The sequence below is a fragment of the Aquarana catesbeiana genome, linkage group LG05 (assembly GCF_042186555.1).
Source record: "Aquarana catesbeiana isolate 2022-GZ linkage group LG05, ASM4218655v1, whole genome shotgun sequence".
Classification (NCBI taxonomy): Eukaryota; Metazoa; Chordata; class Amphibia; order Anura; family Ranidae; genus Aquarana; species Aquarana catesbeiana.
This window is the reverse complement of record NC_133328.1, coordinates 571147797-571164496: the sequence shown is the minus strand read 5'-3', so window position 1 is coordinate 571164496 and position 16700 is coordinate 571147797. Positions and strand designations below refer to the sequence as shown.

Here is a 16700-nt window from a genome sequence, read left to right as displayed (position 1 = left end):
TGCCCCATATCCATTATTCAAGTAGTTCCAGTCCCCTCTATACCAAATATCTCTTTCCCACCATTCCATATAACCTTGCTTACTCTTTTGAAATAGAATATTCATTCTTAAATCCATGTTTTATTCCCAGTATCCATGTACACCACACATCCCCCATGCCTTTTTCACTGCACTAAAAATGTTACCTCCTGACCACCGTAGCAGCTCGCAAAGGACACTGGGTAATGTGGTTCCTCCCTCCTCCATGTCACCATATAAATACTGCCTCATTCCATCATGATGCTATCATAGCCTGAAGAAGGAGCACGCATGCTCTGAACGCGCGACTGGTGGCCCTGTGCCCCACATCCAGTGATGTCACAGCCGACGGGGAGACAACTGCCAGCTTGACTTGGAGCCTTGGAAACCCTGCAGCTAGCGAGACAGCAGCAGCACCCCACACTGCCGGCAATCTGAATCAGGACTACACAGCGAGCCTCCACTTGTGACTAGCTATTTTAACCCTTACCCCGTGAGTTAATTCTTATTTTAATTTTTTGTCTTAAAAAAATCATCATTAATCATTTTAATATACTGCACTCAGATGAGCACCGCTGTTATTCACATTTCCACTGATGCTTATGCCTACTCGTTGATACCTTAATAGATGAATGAATAGGGCTGTATTCCTAGTGCATTTTTGTCCAGTAAAACTGCTGGTACATCCGTTCTGTGCGAATGAGTCAAAATGGAATGTTAGCCTGTTTCTTCTACAGCTTAAATGGTATTAATTAATAAAAATAAAGCGGTTAGAAAAAATAATAAAAAAAAAAATACTGTACTTTTTTTCTGTTTCAATGGTTTTTATTAAGTTTTTTAGTAAAGCAGTAAAGGACAGTTGGTAGAGCAGCGAACAATCCTCGCTTGCTCCATATGTATCAGGTAGACAGATAAACAATCAAACAAACAAACAAGTAAGTGTGGGGCTTAATACAGAATAATGAAGACCCAAAACACAGGTTAGGTCTGCTATGTGGCCGCCGCCCCCCTAACAAATTTTATCTAGAATGTAAGGCAGAACAGTAACCAGTACTGAGGAACTGGCAGAACCCTTGAACTGCATGTACTCAACGAAACAATCGTACTACCAGCCACCCAGTGCGTTGTGTGGATGCGTGGCAATGTGATCTCTGATATCTATCATTACTTAAGGTAAGACCACAGCAAATTAGTTCAGGTGGCATAATTCCTGAGGGAATAAGATTTCTTCAACGATCATTTATTATAACTGTCGCCTATAGAGAACCCTATTCCCAATGATATCCCCAGGAGTGTCTTGGTTAACCAATGAGAAGAGAGGCGGGGAAAACATAAAAACTTGATATCACAGGCAAGCGTGAAATAAAGAAATGGCAGAAAAGAAGGAAGAGAGAAGGGTGAATCTGTCCAGGAGTTCTCAGTCGGTTGTCCAAGTGAGCAACTTTATGAATCTGGAACCTGTAGGTATGTAAGCCAGGGGGACCATATATTCTGGAAAAGAGGTGAGCAGAACGCTCACTATTTTTTCGTTCAGCATGATCCACGTTAGTTTGCGTTTCATCAAAGCTATGTCTATAATAGGGCTTTTCCAAGCTGACGCAATGGCAATTTTGGCCGCTAAGAATATAAAGTATATTAATGTCTGAGTATGTCTAGGGATATTATCCACTGGTTTATTCAGTAGGGCAACACTAGCATCTTTGACAATATTGACCATGGTGACCGTGAATATGAATGAGTGAACCCTCATCCAGAAGTGACGAACCTTGGGTCATGTCCACCATACATGCAGTGGCGAACCCACCTGTCCACAACCCCTGAAGCAAGAGGCCGAGGTTTCTGGATACATTTTGGTTGGTACCAAGTACCGTCTGGTATATACTTTGTATCCAACCTTAATCACAACCTTATGTGATTCTCAACTCCATCTAGCGCCCATAATGTGCTATTTCTTCAAATTGCTTTATCTTTTGTAATAAATAGCATTCAAAGCCAGTGACGGTGCGTCCATTAAGGGCGCACAGGGCCGCCTCCTCTGTCACGCCACCCCCCTATATGTAAAATGGATAGATTCATGCATAGCATGAATCTATACATGGCCGCTGTAGCCACCCCCTATTCAGGCGTCTGGACCCTTTTCGGATCCCGGGCACCTGAATTACAGCGGCAGGGGTGTTTTTTGAAGCACCTGATTAGAGCCATAGGCTCTAATAGGCTTAAAAAAAGGTGAACTTGGAGCACAGTGCATTGCGCTCGGAGTCCACCCAGGTGTGTTAGAAAAGCAAATGAATTTTTGCTTTTCTAACACTGAACCGCCTCTCCGACAATCAGGAAGTGCGGGTCTAATACCTGTCATCTGATTGGCTGAAGGCACAGGCATCCCTATTGGACGCCTAGCGTAACGGAAGAAGAGACGCACGGGAACCATGGAGGATGCAGAAGCCATCGGCTGACCCGCTGCATGTCCCACAGTTCGCCACCATCACCCGCTGCATGACCCGCCACCAGGGTCAGACGGCGAGCTGGCGGGGGAGGGGTCACAGTGGGTGCATATGATGGGCACAGAGGCTGCATATTATGGGCACAGAGGCTGCATATTATGGGCACAGAGGCTGCATATGATGGGCACAGTGGTTGCATTTTATGGGCACAGTGGCTACATTTTATGGGCTGAATATGATGGGCACAGTGGCTGCATTTTATGAGCACAGTGGCTGCATATGGTGGGCACAGTGGCTGCATTCTATAGGGCACAGTGGCTGCATATGATGGTCATAGTGGCTGCAATTGATGTTTTTCAGTATTTTTCAGTTTGTTTGCATCCCCCCAAAAATGTTGAGTACCAGCTGCCACTGTTCAAAGCGATATTATATCCAAAATCAAAAATGTAATATATTGCAGCTTACCAATCATTAGCTGTTTTCCCCTCTGTTTCCACCTGGTGATCTGGCCAGTAACACAGCTTCCATATTGGAGTGTCTCCACTCTGGATGAAGGAGTAGAGACACAATTGAACTGCAGCATTTATAGTTGGGGAGGGGGGATGTGTTAGATGTACTAGCAGATTTTAATACACTAATAGACTGAAGTCAACATTTTTAAAACAGGTACAGCAAACAGTTTTTCTTCCCTTTTGGTATAAAGGTTTTACATATTCAAATAAAAGGTCATTAATGTAAGCACCCCTGTCAGTGGTAAATGGTTTGTCTCAACCCTCTAGTTGCTGCATCTGCAGGGCAGCTTGTTCTGTTGAAAAAACAACAGATTTCCCGGCTAGATCACCAAGTGAAAATAAAAGAAAAAGACTAAAAAAAGAAAACAAATTCAGCCACCACATCTAAGAATTGGTAAGCTGCGATAATAAATGTTTGCTTTTTGGTAAATACCGCTTCAATAGAAATAGCCTGAGAACAGTTGATTTTTTTGGTTTTCAATTTTTTTTTTATAAATACGCCCCAGCACATATTAACTATAGGAGTATGGACCCATTAAAGTCTATGAAGAGTTACTGTGCGTCAGAGAGGTAAGTATGCACCTAAATGGGGAGGAGGGAGTTAAATTAAATTAGGGGCTAGGCAAGTGGGTTTAGGGAAGGGAAGTTGAAAGTTACACTATTGGAGCATCTTCTTCCTTTTAGACTGCGATTCATGGTATTTGATGTTGCTGGTTGGGAAATTAGTGAATCTCTCCAATGGTTAAACAGACAGCAATGAAAACTTGAGATTCTAACCCAACCATTTTCAACTACTGTATGTCAACACAGATGAACCCTTAAAATAACTTTCCAGTCTCAGGGAACACTTGCTAAAATAGACTTTATCTACAGCTCATGATACATTAGTGTGATGGTCAGTGGGAAGAATGCTCCTTACACTTGTAGCTATTGGGAAGAATTATCCCCTTACAGATAGAGCAAAAGATCAGTAGCATCAGTGGGAACATATCTGAGAGACAGAAATTGCTCATTGCTCAAGGAACCCATAGCAACCTCTGGGAGAACTCTGGTCTAACCCCTCCCAATGCCACCCTAAACTAAAAAGAAAAAAAAAGTTTAGCCTTGAAATACACTTTCCGCAATATCAATATTTGGCACTAGATGGCAGTAGAGTCAAATTGTATCAAGCTACCTAGGAGGATTTTGCACTCCTTGATAGTAAAACTCCCCCCAGTATTTTGCAGGATGACAACACCTCTAAGTTTTATGACCATCAAGAGAATTTACTACTAAGTCCTGTACTGATGTAATGAAATGTAATATATTCTGTGTAATGAATTATGAGATGTTATTTGGTTTCAGGATTTTATTACTCCAATCAGTTATGACCATATTTCCTTTTATATGAGAACTCACACTTTAAACTCACCAGATGACTGCGTGCTGTTCTAGAATGCAGCTAATGAAGTGTATGTCTAGAACACAGAAAGATGTTAAAGAGTAAATATTTTAATTTGTGCCTGTCAATAAGCCTCCGGCTTCACAGAGCTTTTAAAAAAAACGACATTAATATATTTTTATTTTTTTTACAGACATATGCTTTGTATAGGTTTCTGTTTCTCTGGGAAGACTGTTAACAGGTATATTAAAAACATATAAATATTTTATAAGCTTTTACACTAGTGAACCTAGGTCAGCTGCAGGTTTATTTAATGTCTGGACATACTGTATACACTAAAATACCTCTACTCAGCCACGCTATATATATTTTAATAAGCCAAGAAGCTATAAGCTCAAACAACCAATTAGGACTCATTTTTCTTTAGTGTTGCGGTTGTAAAGCGAAATCTGATTGGTTTTCACAACAAAGCCATTGTTTGCATTAGTATATTTATAAATAGAGATTGACTGAACATACCTGGGTTTGGTGTGCCGAATCTGAGCCCCGCTTAATTAGATGTAAATGTTAAAAAACTGACCTGCAATGCAATGGAAGTAAGATATACCTGTGCTATACCTGTCCCCTCACCAAATTCTATACCAGACCCTTTGGCTGAGTTTTAAGAATGAATTCCACTCAAAAAAAAAAAAAGCATGACCCCATCAATAATCTACACCAGACCCATATCTGAGCATGCAGCCTGGCAGGCCAGGAAAGGGAAGGACAAGCATGTGCCATCCTCCCTAAACGATACCAAGCCACATGCCCTCCATATGGGAGGATACCTTGCCAGGGGAGACCCCATGTTGGTGTGGACAAGGGCTGCTTTTCCAGAACCCTGGCCCAGTGGCTGTGGGGGTCTGCAGGCTTATTGGAATATGGGGGGCCCCATATATATGGCATCCCTTTGTAAATGACTAAGAGGTAATGAGAACCCCTATTTGTTAAAAAAAAAAAAAATAGGTATAAAACAAAAAAAAAATCCCACAATGTACATCCGCCATATTGTCCAGCATTGTAGATCCATGTCAATCACGATGCCCAACACCTCACCGAAAAAAGAAACCCAGTCACCACTGACTCACGTCTGTTCCCAATACTTCAATCCCATCAAATAACAGGTCTGGTGGATGACAGCCACAATCCCAGTGACATAATTAACCATGTAAGGGTCATGTCCATATATGAGTGAGAAAGTGTTGGGTCTCGGCGCCACAATACAAAAAAAAAATGTGTTGATTATATGCCAGTGCTGCACCTAAAATTAGTAAAAAACTAATACCAATGCAAATATATATATATGAAGGGCACAAAGGAAACAATAAAAAAATCAGATATCAAATTAATAATATACAATGTGTATCTGATAAAGTACACAATAAAATAAACCATCAAGAATGTCCATAATAATCATATGTGAACAAATCTTCTTGTGTATGCTCCAACACCGTGAAAAATAAAGTGAACATGTGCTTCAGTAAACTTACTTAAAGTGCTTCACCCGAAGTGATAACAAAATGCGCTCACCAGATCGCCTTGGCCACAAAATGACCTCAAAGCATGACTAATGGGAAGGACTCTTTAATTCAGTGCTGTAGATCCTTTATAAATCCCATTCCAATCAGGCAATCATATATGGAGGAAGCTGGATCCCAATTCACTTTGCAGGTATACAAATGTAGATGTCTTCACCTTATATCATCTCTCCACTGCATATATCAACTTGCATCAAGTAGGTCTGGGAAATAGCTCCCCAACAAAGAGCCACAGAAGGCAGGATATAGTGTAATACCGCTTTATGTTTTATTGCTTAAAAAGAGCACTTACATAGTCCAGCATGAAATCACAAACAATCCGCTCAGGGGGAAGCAGAAACCGGTCTGACGCCAGTATAAAACTCGCAATGTGCATGGTGCATCTCAGCTGTGCAAGCTGTGACCCGTTTTCAGCAGACAGCGGGTTGAAACTGACATCACAGAGCTGGTCCAGGCGAGATTGCGACAATGAAGTTGGGTTCTCCCCACATGCCTGGACCAGCACCCAGCTCAGACTCTCAGCAAGCTGCTGAGAGCCTGAGCTGGCCACTCCCGCCCCCTCCACAGCCCAGCACTCCAGTGACCGCAGGGGGGGGGAGCAGAGAGCTGCTGGCTGACAGTTCTCTGCTCAGGGAGCTGTGAGAACTGAGCTATCGTTGGTGTTTGATTGCTCGGTTCTCAGTGTTAGAGCCAGCAGGGGACAGATGCAGCATCGGACCAATGCTGCATCCACCTAGGTAAGTATGATTAAAAAATATATATACAGTATTCTCATTCTTCTCATTTAAGCAAAGTCAGCTGGGGCATTCTCTTCAAACTCTTTATCTTTGTCAGGCAAAAGAGTAATGCCTGCTTTGGCAATCAGAAAATATTCTTAAAGAGGAAGTAAACTCCCTTGGTTTGTTTGTATCTATAGGTAAGCCTATAATAGGGTACTGTGAATATATATATTACCTATAGGTACTCTGTAAATATCTCCTAAACTTGCACCGTTTAGGAGATATTTACTGCATTGCCCCCCCCATGACGTCATCGGCACATGCGCTCTGAAGGAACTGTTGCCGTTCCGTTTCTTCAGAGCCATGTGTCATGACAGGTTGGTTTTTTTTTTGGGGAGGGTTTACAACCTCTTTAGGCTTTGATCTGCTTGGCCTCCATGTGATTCCCACAACAAAATATGCTGAATAGAAGACCTTTTGCTTTGGAATCCCTAATAATCTTCTTTAGATCAGGACTTTATTTTGGTTTGAGTGGAATACAGTATCTTTGTTAATAATACAGATTCATAGCAGGATCTGTTGTAGCCAGAAATGGCTGTCCTGCTTTTAATTTAGCAGACTTGATCTGTAAGCGTTTCACTTACAGTCTTGCCTTCCCTGCCTGCCATGTTTGTTTAACATGGCAGGGACAGCCTTACATGTAAAGAATAAAAACGAATAAATTAGAAAATGCTAATCTATAAATAATGTATGAAAATAAGACACAAAGAAATAGTAGTGCAAGTGAAATAGCTGGGCCTGGACCAGTATTTGTCTCTCAGCACTATAAAATCTCAGGTTTCTTTCTGCCCTTTCTATCTTTTGGTTCTGCTAGAATGTGGTCTCTCTTTCCTTGCTATAGCATGCTTTGTTCCAGGACTAGGAGGTATAGGCATTGCCAGAACTCAATTGCTGGTTTATATAGCACCTACAGGATGAAGCCCAGCCCAGCTTATTAATCCACCTTATTCTGCTGTTGCCTTGTGATTTGTCCATATGTCCATGTCAGTTCCTGCATTCCTGTTACTTTACCGAATTCAGATTATTTCTAACTATGCTTTGTTCGCTGCCATCCTGACTTTAGCCTTTACTTGTTTTTGACATCGCCTGTCAACTGTGGACCATGCTCTGGTTCTGTTCCTGGCCAGCTGCCATCTGCACAGGTGTGTTTGAGAACTGCAACCTGATCCACCTACCAGTAAAGTCCATCACTCTTTATAGGGTGCTCTGGTGAAGACCTGGCATGTGTGCTTAGACTCTGTATTGGCTACTTTAGGGCTCACACCCTTTCCAACATGGAAATGCCACAGAGGGTCAACTATCCATATTTTTCATGACAATCTGCTTCTTTTTGTGCTTCAGAACTTGCCTTTTTATCCCATTGGAGACAATCCTCTTTCTACTTTCACCTACAAAGCTGACTATTGACAGTTTCATTGTATCCATCTTAGCCTTCCATGTTACTGCATTTTAACACTTTCCACCTCAGCTGGTCTTTCAGTTCTTTAAATGTCTTTTTGACTGCCCCACATTCCCCATATTTCATCAACATTTGGAATTTTTATTGATCTACCGTATAATATTCTTTTTTAATCCAGTACTGGATAAATACTTTGATTTGTTGTCTTCAGTCTTCAGTAAGGAAAACCTCTTTATTGATTGCTTAACAACTCCATACTATGTGTTTATTGTTATTTCCTGTTTTCTTTGGATTACTTGAGGGAGATTTCCAACTCCTTTGAAACTTTACTGCATTGCGACAAGGTGGCGTTTAGGCCTAGGCCTTCCTATTTTCAAATGTCCCTGCCTGGGTTGGCTTTAGCGAGGCAGGGACAGCCTATGAAAAACTAAACAAACACATAAATAAATAAATAAATGATAATAAATAAATGAAAATCTGTAATTACAAAATATTGTTACAAGAAAACTACTGCCTTCATAAGCAGAACCTATGCCTCTTACTTCAGCCCTGCCTGACCTTGTTTTTTAATAAAGAGGATTTCCTAAATTTATTGGCAGCTATGGCAATAGGGGGGATAAACCTGTGGTGCTTTTGTGCACACAACTTTTGTGGGGATGTACTGAAAACAAAGGACACCTTTTTTTAGCAACAAGTGTCACAGTCAAAGCCCAGTTGTGGTAAGGAGGCCAGCCTATGCACATACGTTTTCCCTCTACAGCTATGCCCAGAATTTGAGGGAATCTTTGCACCACTTACTGAGTGTGGGGAAGTTTGGGCTCCCTCTGGGATGGTGGCAGTAGATCCACCAGATTTTCTCACAGTACTGGGGAGGGGTGAAACATCCCCCTCAAACCCTTCCACCAATTTCCTGCTCCTCGCCCGCACATCACCAGCCCTCCTTCTCATCACCAGCCCCACAGCATTCCTTCCTAATGACACCACCCCAACTCTCCTCCTCTTCCTTCCTGCCAGCACCCCAAGTCTCTTCATACTTCCCATGCACCCGAACCCTCCTCCTCCTCACTGCCAGTACCCCAGCTCTCCCCCTCCTCACCACCAGCACATCACCTTCCTCCTCCTTATATTCCTCCTCCTTCCTTCTGCTGTTGGCTGCAGATATTTTAAAACAGGCCAACACTGTAGAGCCCTTTCAATTTGTTTCCTATTCAAGCGCTTGCATGCTGCCCTGATGCTACACAATATTCCAAATTATATTTTAAAGTCTATATTTTAAATATTTTGTAAATAATTGGAGATAAGTGGACTTGGGGTAGTTTTTAGAAATGTGGGGGTTGTGGTTTTGAAGTGTTTTTGTGCATTCTGTTTTGATGTTTTATTACATTTCAAAGACGATGCAGAGTAGTACAATGAAAAAAAGAAGCTCACAGGCTATGCCATTAAACTTGCCTGATCTGCTTCTGATACATGTGGTAGGAAAACCATTTAAGGAGGCTGCAGTCAGCACTAGTAGGAGATGTGGTCAGCATAACTTTCCATCTGTACAATTCTACCACCTTGAAATCTCACGAGTTAATTTCTTACTGCCAACTCTGGAGATAGAAACGTATGGCACAGAAACACTGTACATGACTGTCAGGCAATTTAGCAGCTTGGCAATGATTCGTTTCAATAGCACTGACATTAGATAAATTATGCTCTGAGGGATTAGATTACATTTTTACCTGGTGAAATGTAAGATTGCCTGTCATTTCCGTACATGCGGTTAAATAGAAAAAGACCCCTTTGTTACAGAGTATAGGACCAACATCCAGGTCGATGGGATTGGGATCTGATGTCTGCATTGTACAACAAAAATATCCAACTAGTTATTATCTCAATTTTGTCATTTTATCTTGATCTGGCTCCCAAATCTGCAGGTATGCATACTGTATCTGCTTTCAACTAATATATGCAATTATCTACATTCTATTTAGGTAAAGAACATGTATTCATAGTGTACAATAACGATGTGTGTATGAGAAGCTACAAAAACATAAATGAGCATCACAGCCCCAATGGATAATACATTAAGTGACAAAATGGCTCAATGGTTTGACTACCACACACAGTTTCTGTACATCTACTCAAAAGACTCAGCTTTATGTATGCACAGTAAGTTCTACAGTCCTTGAAAAAGTATTCACACCCCTTGAAATTTTCCACATTTTGTCATGTTACAACCAAAAACAAAAATGAGTGTTATTGTCATTTTATGTAATAGACTGACACAAAGTAGACTGACACAAAGTGACACATAATTGTGAAGTTAAAGGAAAATGATAAATGGTTTTCAAAATATTTTACAAATAAATATCTGAAAACTGTGGTGTGCATTTATATTCAGCCCCCCGGAGTCAATACTTTGTAGAACCACCTTTTTGCTGCAACTACAGCTACAAGTCTTTTTGGGGATGTCTCTACCAACTTTGCACATGTAGAGATGTAATTGGATTGAGAGCGTCTGTAAACAGCAATTTTCAAGTCTTGCCACAAATACTCAATTGGATTTAGGTCTGGACTTTGGACATTCTAACACATGAATATGCTTTGATCTAAACCATTCCATTGAAGCTTTGGCTGTATGTTTAGGGTCGTTGTCCTGCTGAAAGGGGAACCTCTGCCCCAGTCACAAGTCTAAAGTTTGCAGACTCTAATGCCGCGTACACATAATCTGATTTTCCGACGGGAAATGTTGGATGTCAGGCTTTTGGCGGAAAATCCAACCGTGTGTATGCTCCATCGGACAGTTGTTGTCGGACTTTCCGCCAACAAATGTTGGCTAGCATGTTCTCAAATTTTCCGCCAACAAATGTGTGTTGTCGGACTTCCCGATCATGTGTACACAAGTCTGTCGGACAAAAGCCCAAAGTACAAACACGCATGCTCGGAATCAAGGACGAGCAGGAAGCACGCGGTCTTGTAAAACTAGCGTTCGCAATGGAGATGTCACATCGGCTCGCCGTACGTCTTGTACGTCACTACGTTCGTAATTGTTGGCTAACATTTATGTGACCGTGTGTATGCAAGACAAGTAGGAGCCAATACCCTTCGAACAAAATTCCACGGTTATGTTGTCGGAAAGTCCGATCATGTGTACGCGGCTTTACAGGTTTTCTTCTATGATTGCCCTGTGTTTGAGCTTTGCTTTTAGGCCAAAAAGTTCAATTTTGGTCCCATTTGACCAGAGCACCTTCTTCCACATGTTTGCTGTGTCCCCCACATGGCTTTTGCAAACTGCAAACAGAATTCTTATGGCTTTCTTTCAACAATGGTTTTCTTCTTGCCACTCTTCCATAAAGACCAGATTTGTGGAGTGCTCGACTAATAGTTGTCCTGTAGACATATTCTCCCACCTGAGCTGTGAATCTCTGTAGCTCCTTCAGAGTTCCCATGGGCCTCTTGGCTGCTTCTCTGATTAATGCTTTCCTTGCCCGGCCTATCATTTTAGGTGGACGGCCATGTCTTGGTAGGTTTGCAGTTGTGCCATACTCTTTCCATTTTCGTGTAACAAAGTCCTTAGCCTCTTCCAGCCTAATGAGGACCTTCAAGGCCAAAGACAGCCGACATCCTTCAATATGTAGTGGGTTGTGAGGCCTAGTGGGTGCAAAGATGGTGAAAGTCATTGGACGCCAGACACTTCTTGGATGCAAAAGTGGTTTTATTTCTTTTAACAGTCCTTTTTATATTTTGAAGAGAAAGAGCATTAGGGCCAGGACACCTCTGGGTAGTTGCAATTTCAATTGGCAGACTCCGAGACTTCAGTAGGAGGACAGCCGTACAGGAAATGGCCCCAGCAAGGTGCCACTTCTTCACGTGCAGGATTGATGTCTCCTATGGCAACAGTACTTAACAGTTCCCAACACAAAGTTCAACAGTTCTCTCAGCTTCACTACAACGTCTACTTGTAGTTCTTCAGCCCCTTGAGCTCCTAGTCTCTCACTGGACTCTCTGATTCACTGACTCTAAATCCCATGAGCTCCTCAAGGCTTTTGCGGTGGTATCTCCCTCAAGCGTCACCCACGCTTCCCTGCTATGTCCCTAGCTTGGCACTCCAGATACTTCACAAGCTTCATCCCTGCTAACCAGCTCGGTGCCCGGCTTGACACACAAGGCTGCTCTGCAAGCGTCACCTCCGCTGGTTGGGTCCCTGACTTGATCACCACCTGAAGTTTCCTGATTCTCCATCGTGCCCATTCGGTGAGAATGCTGCTCTGGTACTTGCTCCAGTTACTCACTGTGGTCCCTTGTAAAGGCGGTTGGTCCCTTAGTGACGACAGCTTCCCTTCTACCTCTGACCACGACAGGTTCTCCAGCCCCCAGAACTGTCACTTTTGGTTGGACTGCAAGCTACAGTCCCAACCCTGCACTGCTCTCTTACTTCTGGATAGGCCCTCACGCAGCCTGGCAGCCAGATGCCCCCGGGTTAGGCCCAATCTCCAGCCTAGCAGCCTGGGGCGTATGACACACGTCCACCCAGACAGCCGTCCCGGTGGCACAAAACATAGATCACCTGACCTCATCCGAATATATAGGCTCTCCCAGCAGGCCAAGGGATTCAAGAAAACCCCTGCTCATTGGCTGAGATACCCCATATACCCATAACCTGACCTTGGGTTGCCCTTCTCATATCTGGTATCACCAAGTTCCTGGCCACCCAGTGGTAGAAGAGAAAAGTGCAACAAGGCCAAACTTAGGGAGAAATCAATAGAGCTCTATCAATTAACTGCAGTAGCTACTCCTGACAAGGAATTTGGTGAGAAGCTCCCTGACTAAACCCCAGGGTGCTACATTCGGATGATGGATTGAACAGTGCTTCGTGAGATGTTCAAAGCTTGGGATATTTTTTTATAACCTAACCCTGCTTTAAACTTCTCCACAACTTTATCCCTGACCTGTTTGGTGTGTTCTTTAGTGAATAAAATCAGGTGCGCTACTGATGCCAAAACACACTGGTTAAAGGTGCACCTTCAACCTAAAATTCATATTATTCAGACATTGAGTGTAAATGGATTAATTATTCCAATAATGTGCAGTCCACCTAAATTACTAATAAAAAGTCCTGAAAAATCAAACAGTGTATATTTTTCTGTGTGAGCAATCCTTTCTTCAAATGTGGGATGTCATCTCCTTTTATAGTGAACAAGCCAGATAATGGTAAAAGAAGGGGGGGCCGCTTACCAGATATGCAGGACCCCTATTACGGGGGTCTTTAGGGCTCAGGTATGCCGGATCTTGCAGGCGGAAACAGCTGATTTTGATTTTACACACAGACATCAATCCGCCTTGGATCCTTCTCGAGCGCCGTGGTAACAGTATGATGAACTGTGCCTCTGTGGGATCACTCGTAATATGTAGGGAGAAATTACAAGAACAGAGGGTCCCCCATAGTGTAGTAGGTTAAAACTCTTTTATTACAAAACGATGGGTAGCCGACATCAAAGGGTATAGCAGAAAATCCAAAACCAAACTAACAGCTCAGCCGCGGTGAAGCTAGCCAGCTGATGTGTGGTGACGTCAGGTCCCTTGGCTCCGTCCGACGCTGCGTTTCTCCGTAAGAAGCATCGACTGGGAGAGGAGACTGGAGCCAGACGTCACACACCACACTATATAAGCATCTCCGCAGGAAAGTGACACCGGAAACAAGATTGAGATGATTTGTCAATCAGTTTACGGTGTAACCAAGTGCATAGCAGATCGGGAGCTGTTATTTATCATATCCAGATCAAAGTATACTTCATACAGATTGTAAAACAATTGTGATGAATGGTGTTGAAAATAAAAAATTACATAAAAATACAACAACAAAACAAATGTAAAAACTATAAAAACACATATAAATATATGAAAAATGTTATTACTGAGGATAAATAATGCTGACTCCTGCATTTAAATAAACCAGCATACCTATCCCCAGAGCACAGCATTGGATCATCCTCCCCTGCCAACTCACCCTATTATTCAAAAAAGGGGAAAAAAGGGGGGGACATTGAGGGCAAGCTAGGATGTCCAAAAATTCTTCCAATAAAGCAAATAGGAACAATAAAATAAGAACATTAAAATAAAAGTGACATCTACAAAGATACGACTTCAATTCAAGGCAACCCCAAAGGACCTTGATGATATATCCAAACATTCAAAATTGTATATATAAAAACAGTATCACCGGAGGGAAAAAGGTGATCTAAAGGAAAACTGCTTACATGAATGTATATGTATAATCATACCAGAGAGAGGGGTACAAGATTTTAGCTATTATCAATATAGCAGTTTATGTCCCATTCAATGTTAAGGCCCAATGGGCTATAACACTGCATGTCGAATATCCAGCGGGTTTCACGGCGTGAAATATGGCATTTTAAATTACTGCCCCTCCAATGGGGGTACATTTTTCAATAGCCATAACCTTCAGTAGTGATGTATCCCAGTTGTGAAACTGGCGAAAATGCCACGAGACACTATGTCCAACAAACCCCCTACGTATGTTGGACAAGTGCTCGTCAATCCGAATTTTAAGTGCACGGGTGGTCCTACCGATATATTGAAAACCGCACGGGCAACTAAGGAGGTTTACCACCCCTACAGTCCCACAGGTAATAAAATCTTTTATGGAATGACAAAAGATGAAAAAGTGGAACCCTTGACAGTTTGGGATGACCTACAAACCACACATTTTCTACAGGGCAAAAAAGCCTTTTAAATTACCAAACATTTGTACTTTGAGGGGTGTGTCAATGACACTAGGTGCCAATAGATCTTTTGAGGTTTTGATTCCTTCTATATAAAACATTAGGCCGATCCGGAAGTGCAGGTCCTAACACCTTGTCACACTTCGGGGTCTGCCAATGTTTCCGAATGATTTTGTTCACCCACCAGTAGTGTGAGGAAAAGGTGGTCAAGAAAGACCATTCCAAATCTGTATTTTTTCTCTCATTTCTATTAGCAATTTTAGGGACTAAAAGATTTTGTCTGTCAAGAAGAGCAACTTCCTGTAGGTCCCTATCCAATGAGGAGGGCTGGTATCCTTTTTCTATAAATCGATTTTTTAGGACAGTAGCTTGAGTCTAAAAATCTTCTATATGAGAACAATTTCTTCTAATGCTTTGGAATTGTCCTTTAAGTATGGCTTTGAGCCATTTTGGGTGATGTCCACTGTCCAATGGAATGTATCCATTGCGATCAGTGTTTTTAAAAAAGGTTTTGGTAAGGAGGGAACTTTGTTCTTTGAAAATTACCAAGTCTAAAAAATTAACTGAAGTGGAGCTATATTCATATGTAAACTTAATCTCCCAGTTATTGGTGTTCAATTGGGTCATAAAAGTGTGAAGAGATCCCTCATCACCCTTCCACAGAAAAAAGGCGTCGTCTATGTAACAACGCCAAAAAAGGAGGCGGGGCTCATCAAGGGAAAAAAGTTTGTCATTTTCCCACAGGGCCATGAACAACCCAGCTAAGCTGGGGGCAAATTTTGCCCCAATAGCAACTCCAGTACCCTGGAGGTAAAAATGCCCTCCATAGTAAAAATAGTTATGTTCCATGGCAAATTGAAGTAATTTCATAACAAAATTTATAGTGGAAGTTTTCCATGAGGGTTTTCTTTTAAGATTTTTTTTTTAAGGTATAATAGTATAAAGGGAGGCAACGTCCACCGTTACCAGCAAGACGTTATCCTCCACCGTATACTCAGATATTTCCTTGACAATTTGCATGGAATCTTTCAGAAACGCCGGGGTCTTAGTTACCACCGGCTGGAGATAAAAATCAATAAACTTCCCTATTCTAGAGGTAAGGGAATCAATGCCGCTTACAATGGGGCGGCCGGGGGGTTGGATGAGGTCTTTATGGATCTTGGGGATATAGTATATAATTGGTGTTCTTGGTGCTAAGGGTATGAGGTATTCACGTTCTTTCTCATTGATGATTCCTTTTCTATAACCATCCTGTACTATGCTATTTAGGGCCCTCTTATATTTAGAGAATCCCTGTTAAGGATGGTATAGGTATCCCAATCTGACAAAAGAAACTGCATTTCCCTCAGATAATCCTGTTTTTTCAAGATAACAACTCCTCCCCCTTTGTCCGCTGGCCGTATAATAAGTTCCTTCCTTCTGCAGAGGGAGGCTATTCCTTCCTCTGTGTTTTTCTGGTATTCTTTTTTAAACTTCACCTGTTACAAGTCTTGTAATACTAAATCCTTGAAAACCACTAAATTTGGTGCTAGTTTACCCGGGGGATTGAATAGGGATGCATTTTTGAGTCCTGTTCCCTTAGAAATTTGGCTTCCTGTTTGAGAGTGATTTCTTATATTAGGGTTAGAAAGAAAATAACGTTTGATACTTAATTTTCTAATATATTTCTGCACATCTAAAAACATCTGGAATTTATTTAAAGGTTTCCTAGGGGCATACGTCAAACCTTGATTTAGTGTTAACGTTTCAGACCTAGTTAGTTCCTCTCCACTTATATTAAACACTCCTTCACATGCTATCTCCTCTGTTTTTTTGGGGTGGCTTCGTTTCCCTCCTCTGCATCCTCTTTTAGTCTTCCTTTTTTG

The 16700-nt window shown here is 41.9% G+C and overlaps 1 long non-coding RNA gene across 1 annotated transcript in view; it reads left to right on the top strand.

The window, feature by feature from the left end:
• Nucleotides 1-250: 250 nt before the first annotated feature.
• The window catches only part of LOC141146144 (uncharacterized), a 111854-nt gene continuing 95404 nt past the window's right edge, over nt 251-16700 (top strand). Inside the window, exon 1 of the long non-coding RNA XR_012244728.1 lies at nt 251-511. This is a non-coding gene — a long non-coding RNA (uncharacterized lncRNA). The remainder of the gene's footprint in view (nt 512-16700) is intronic.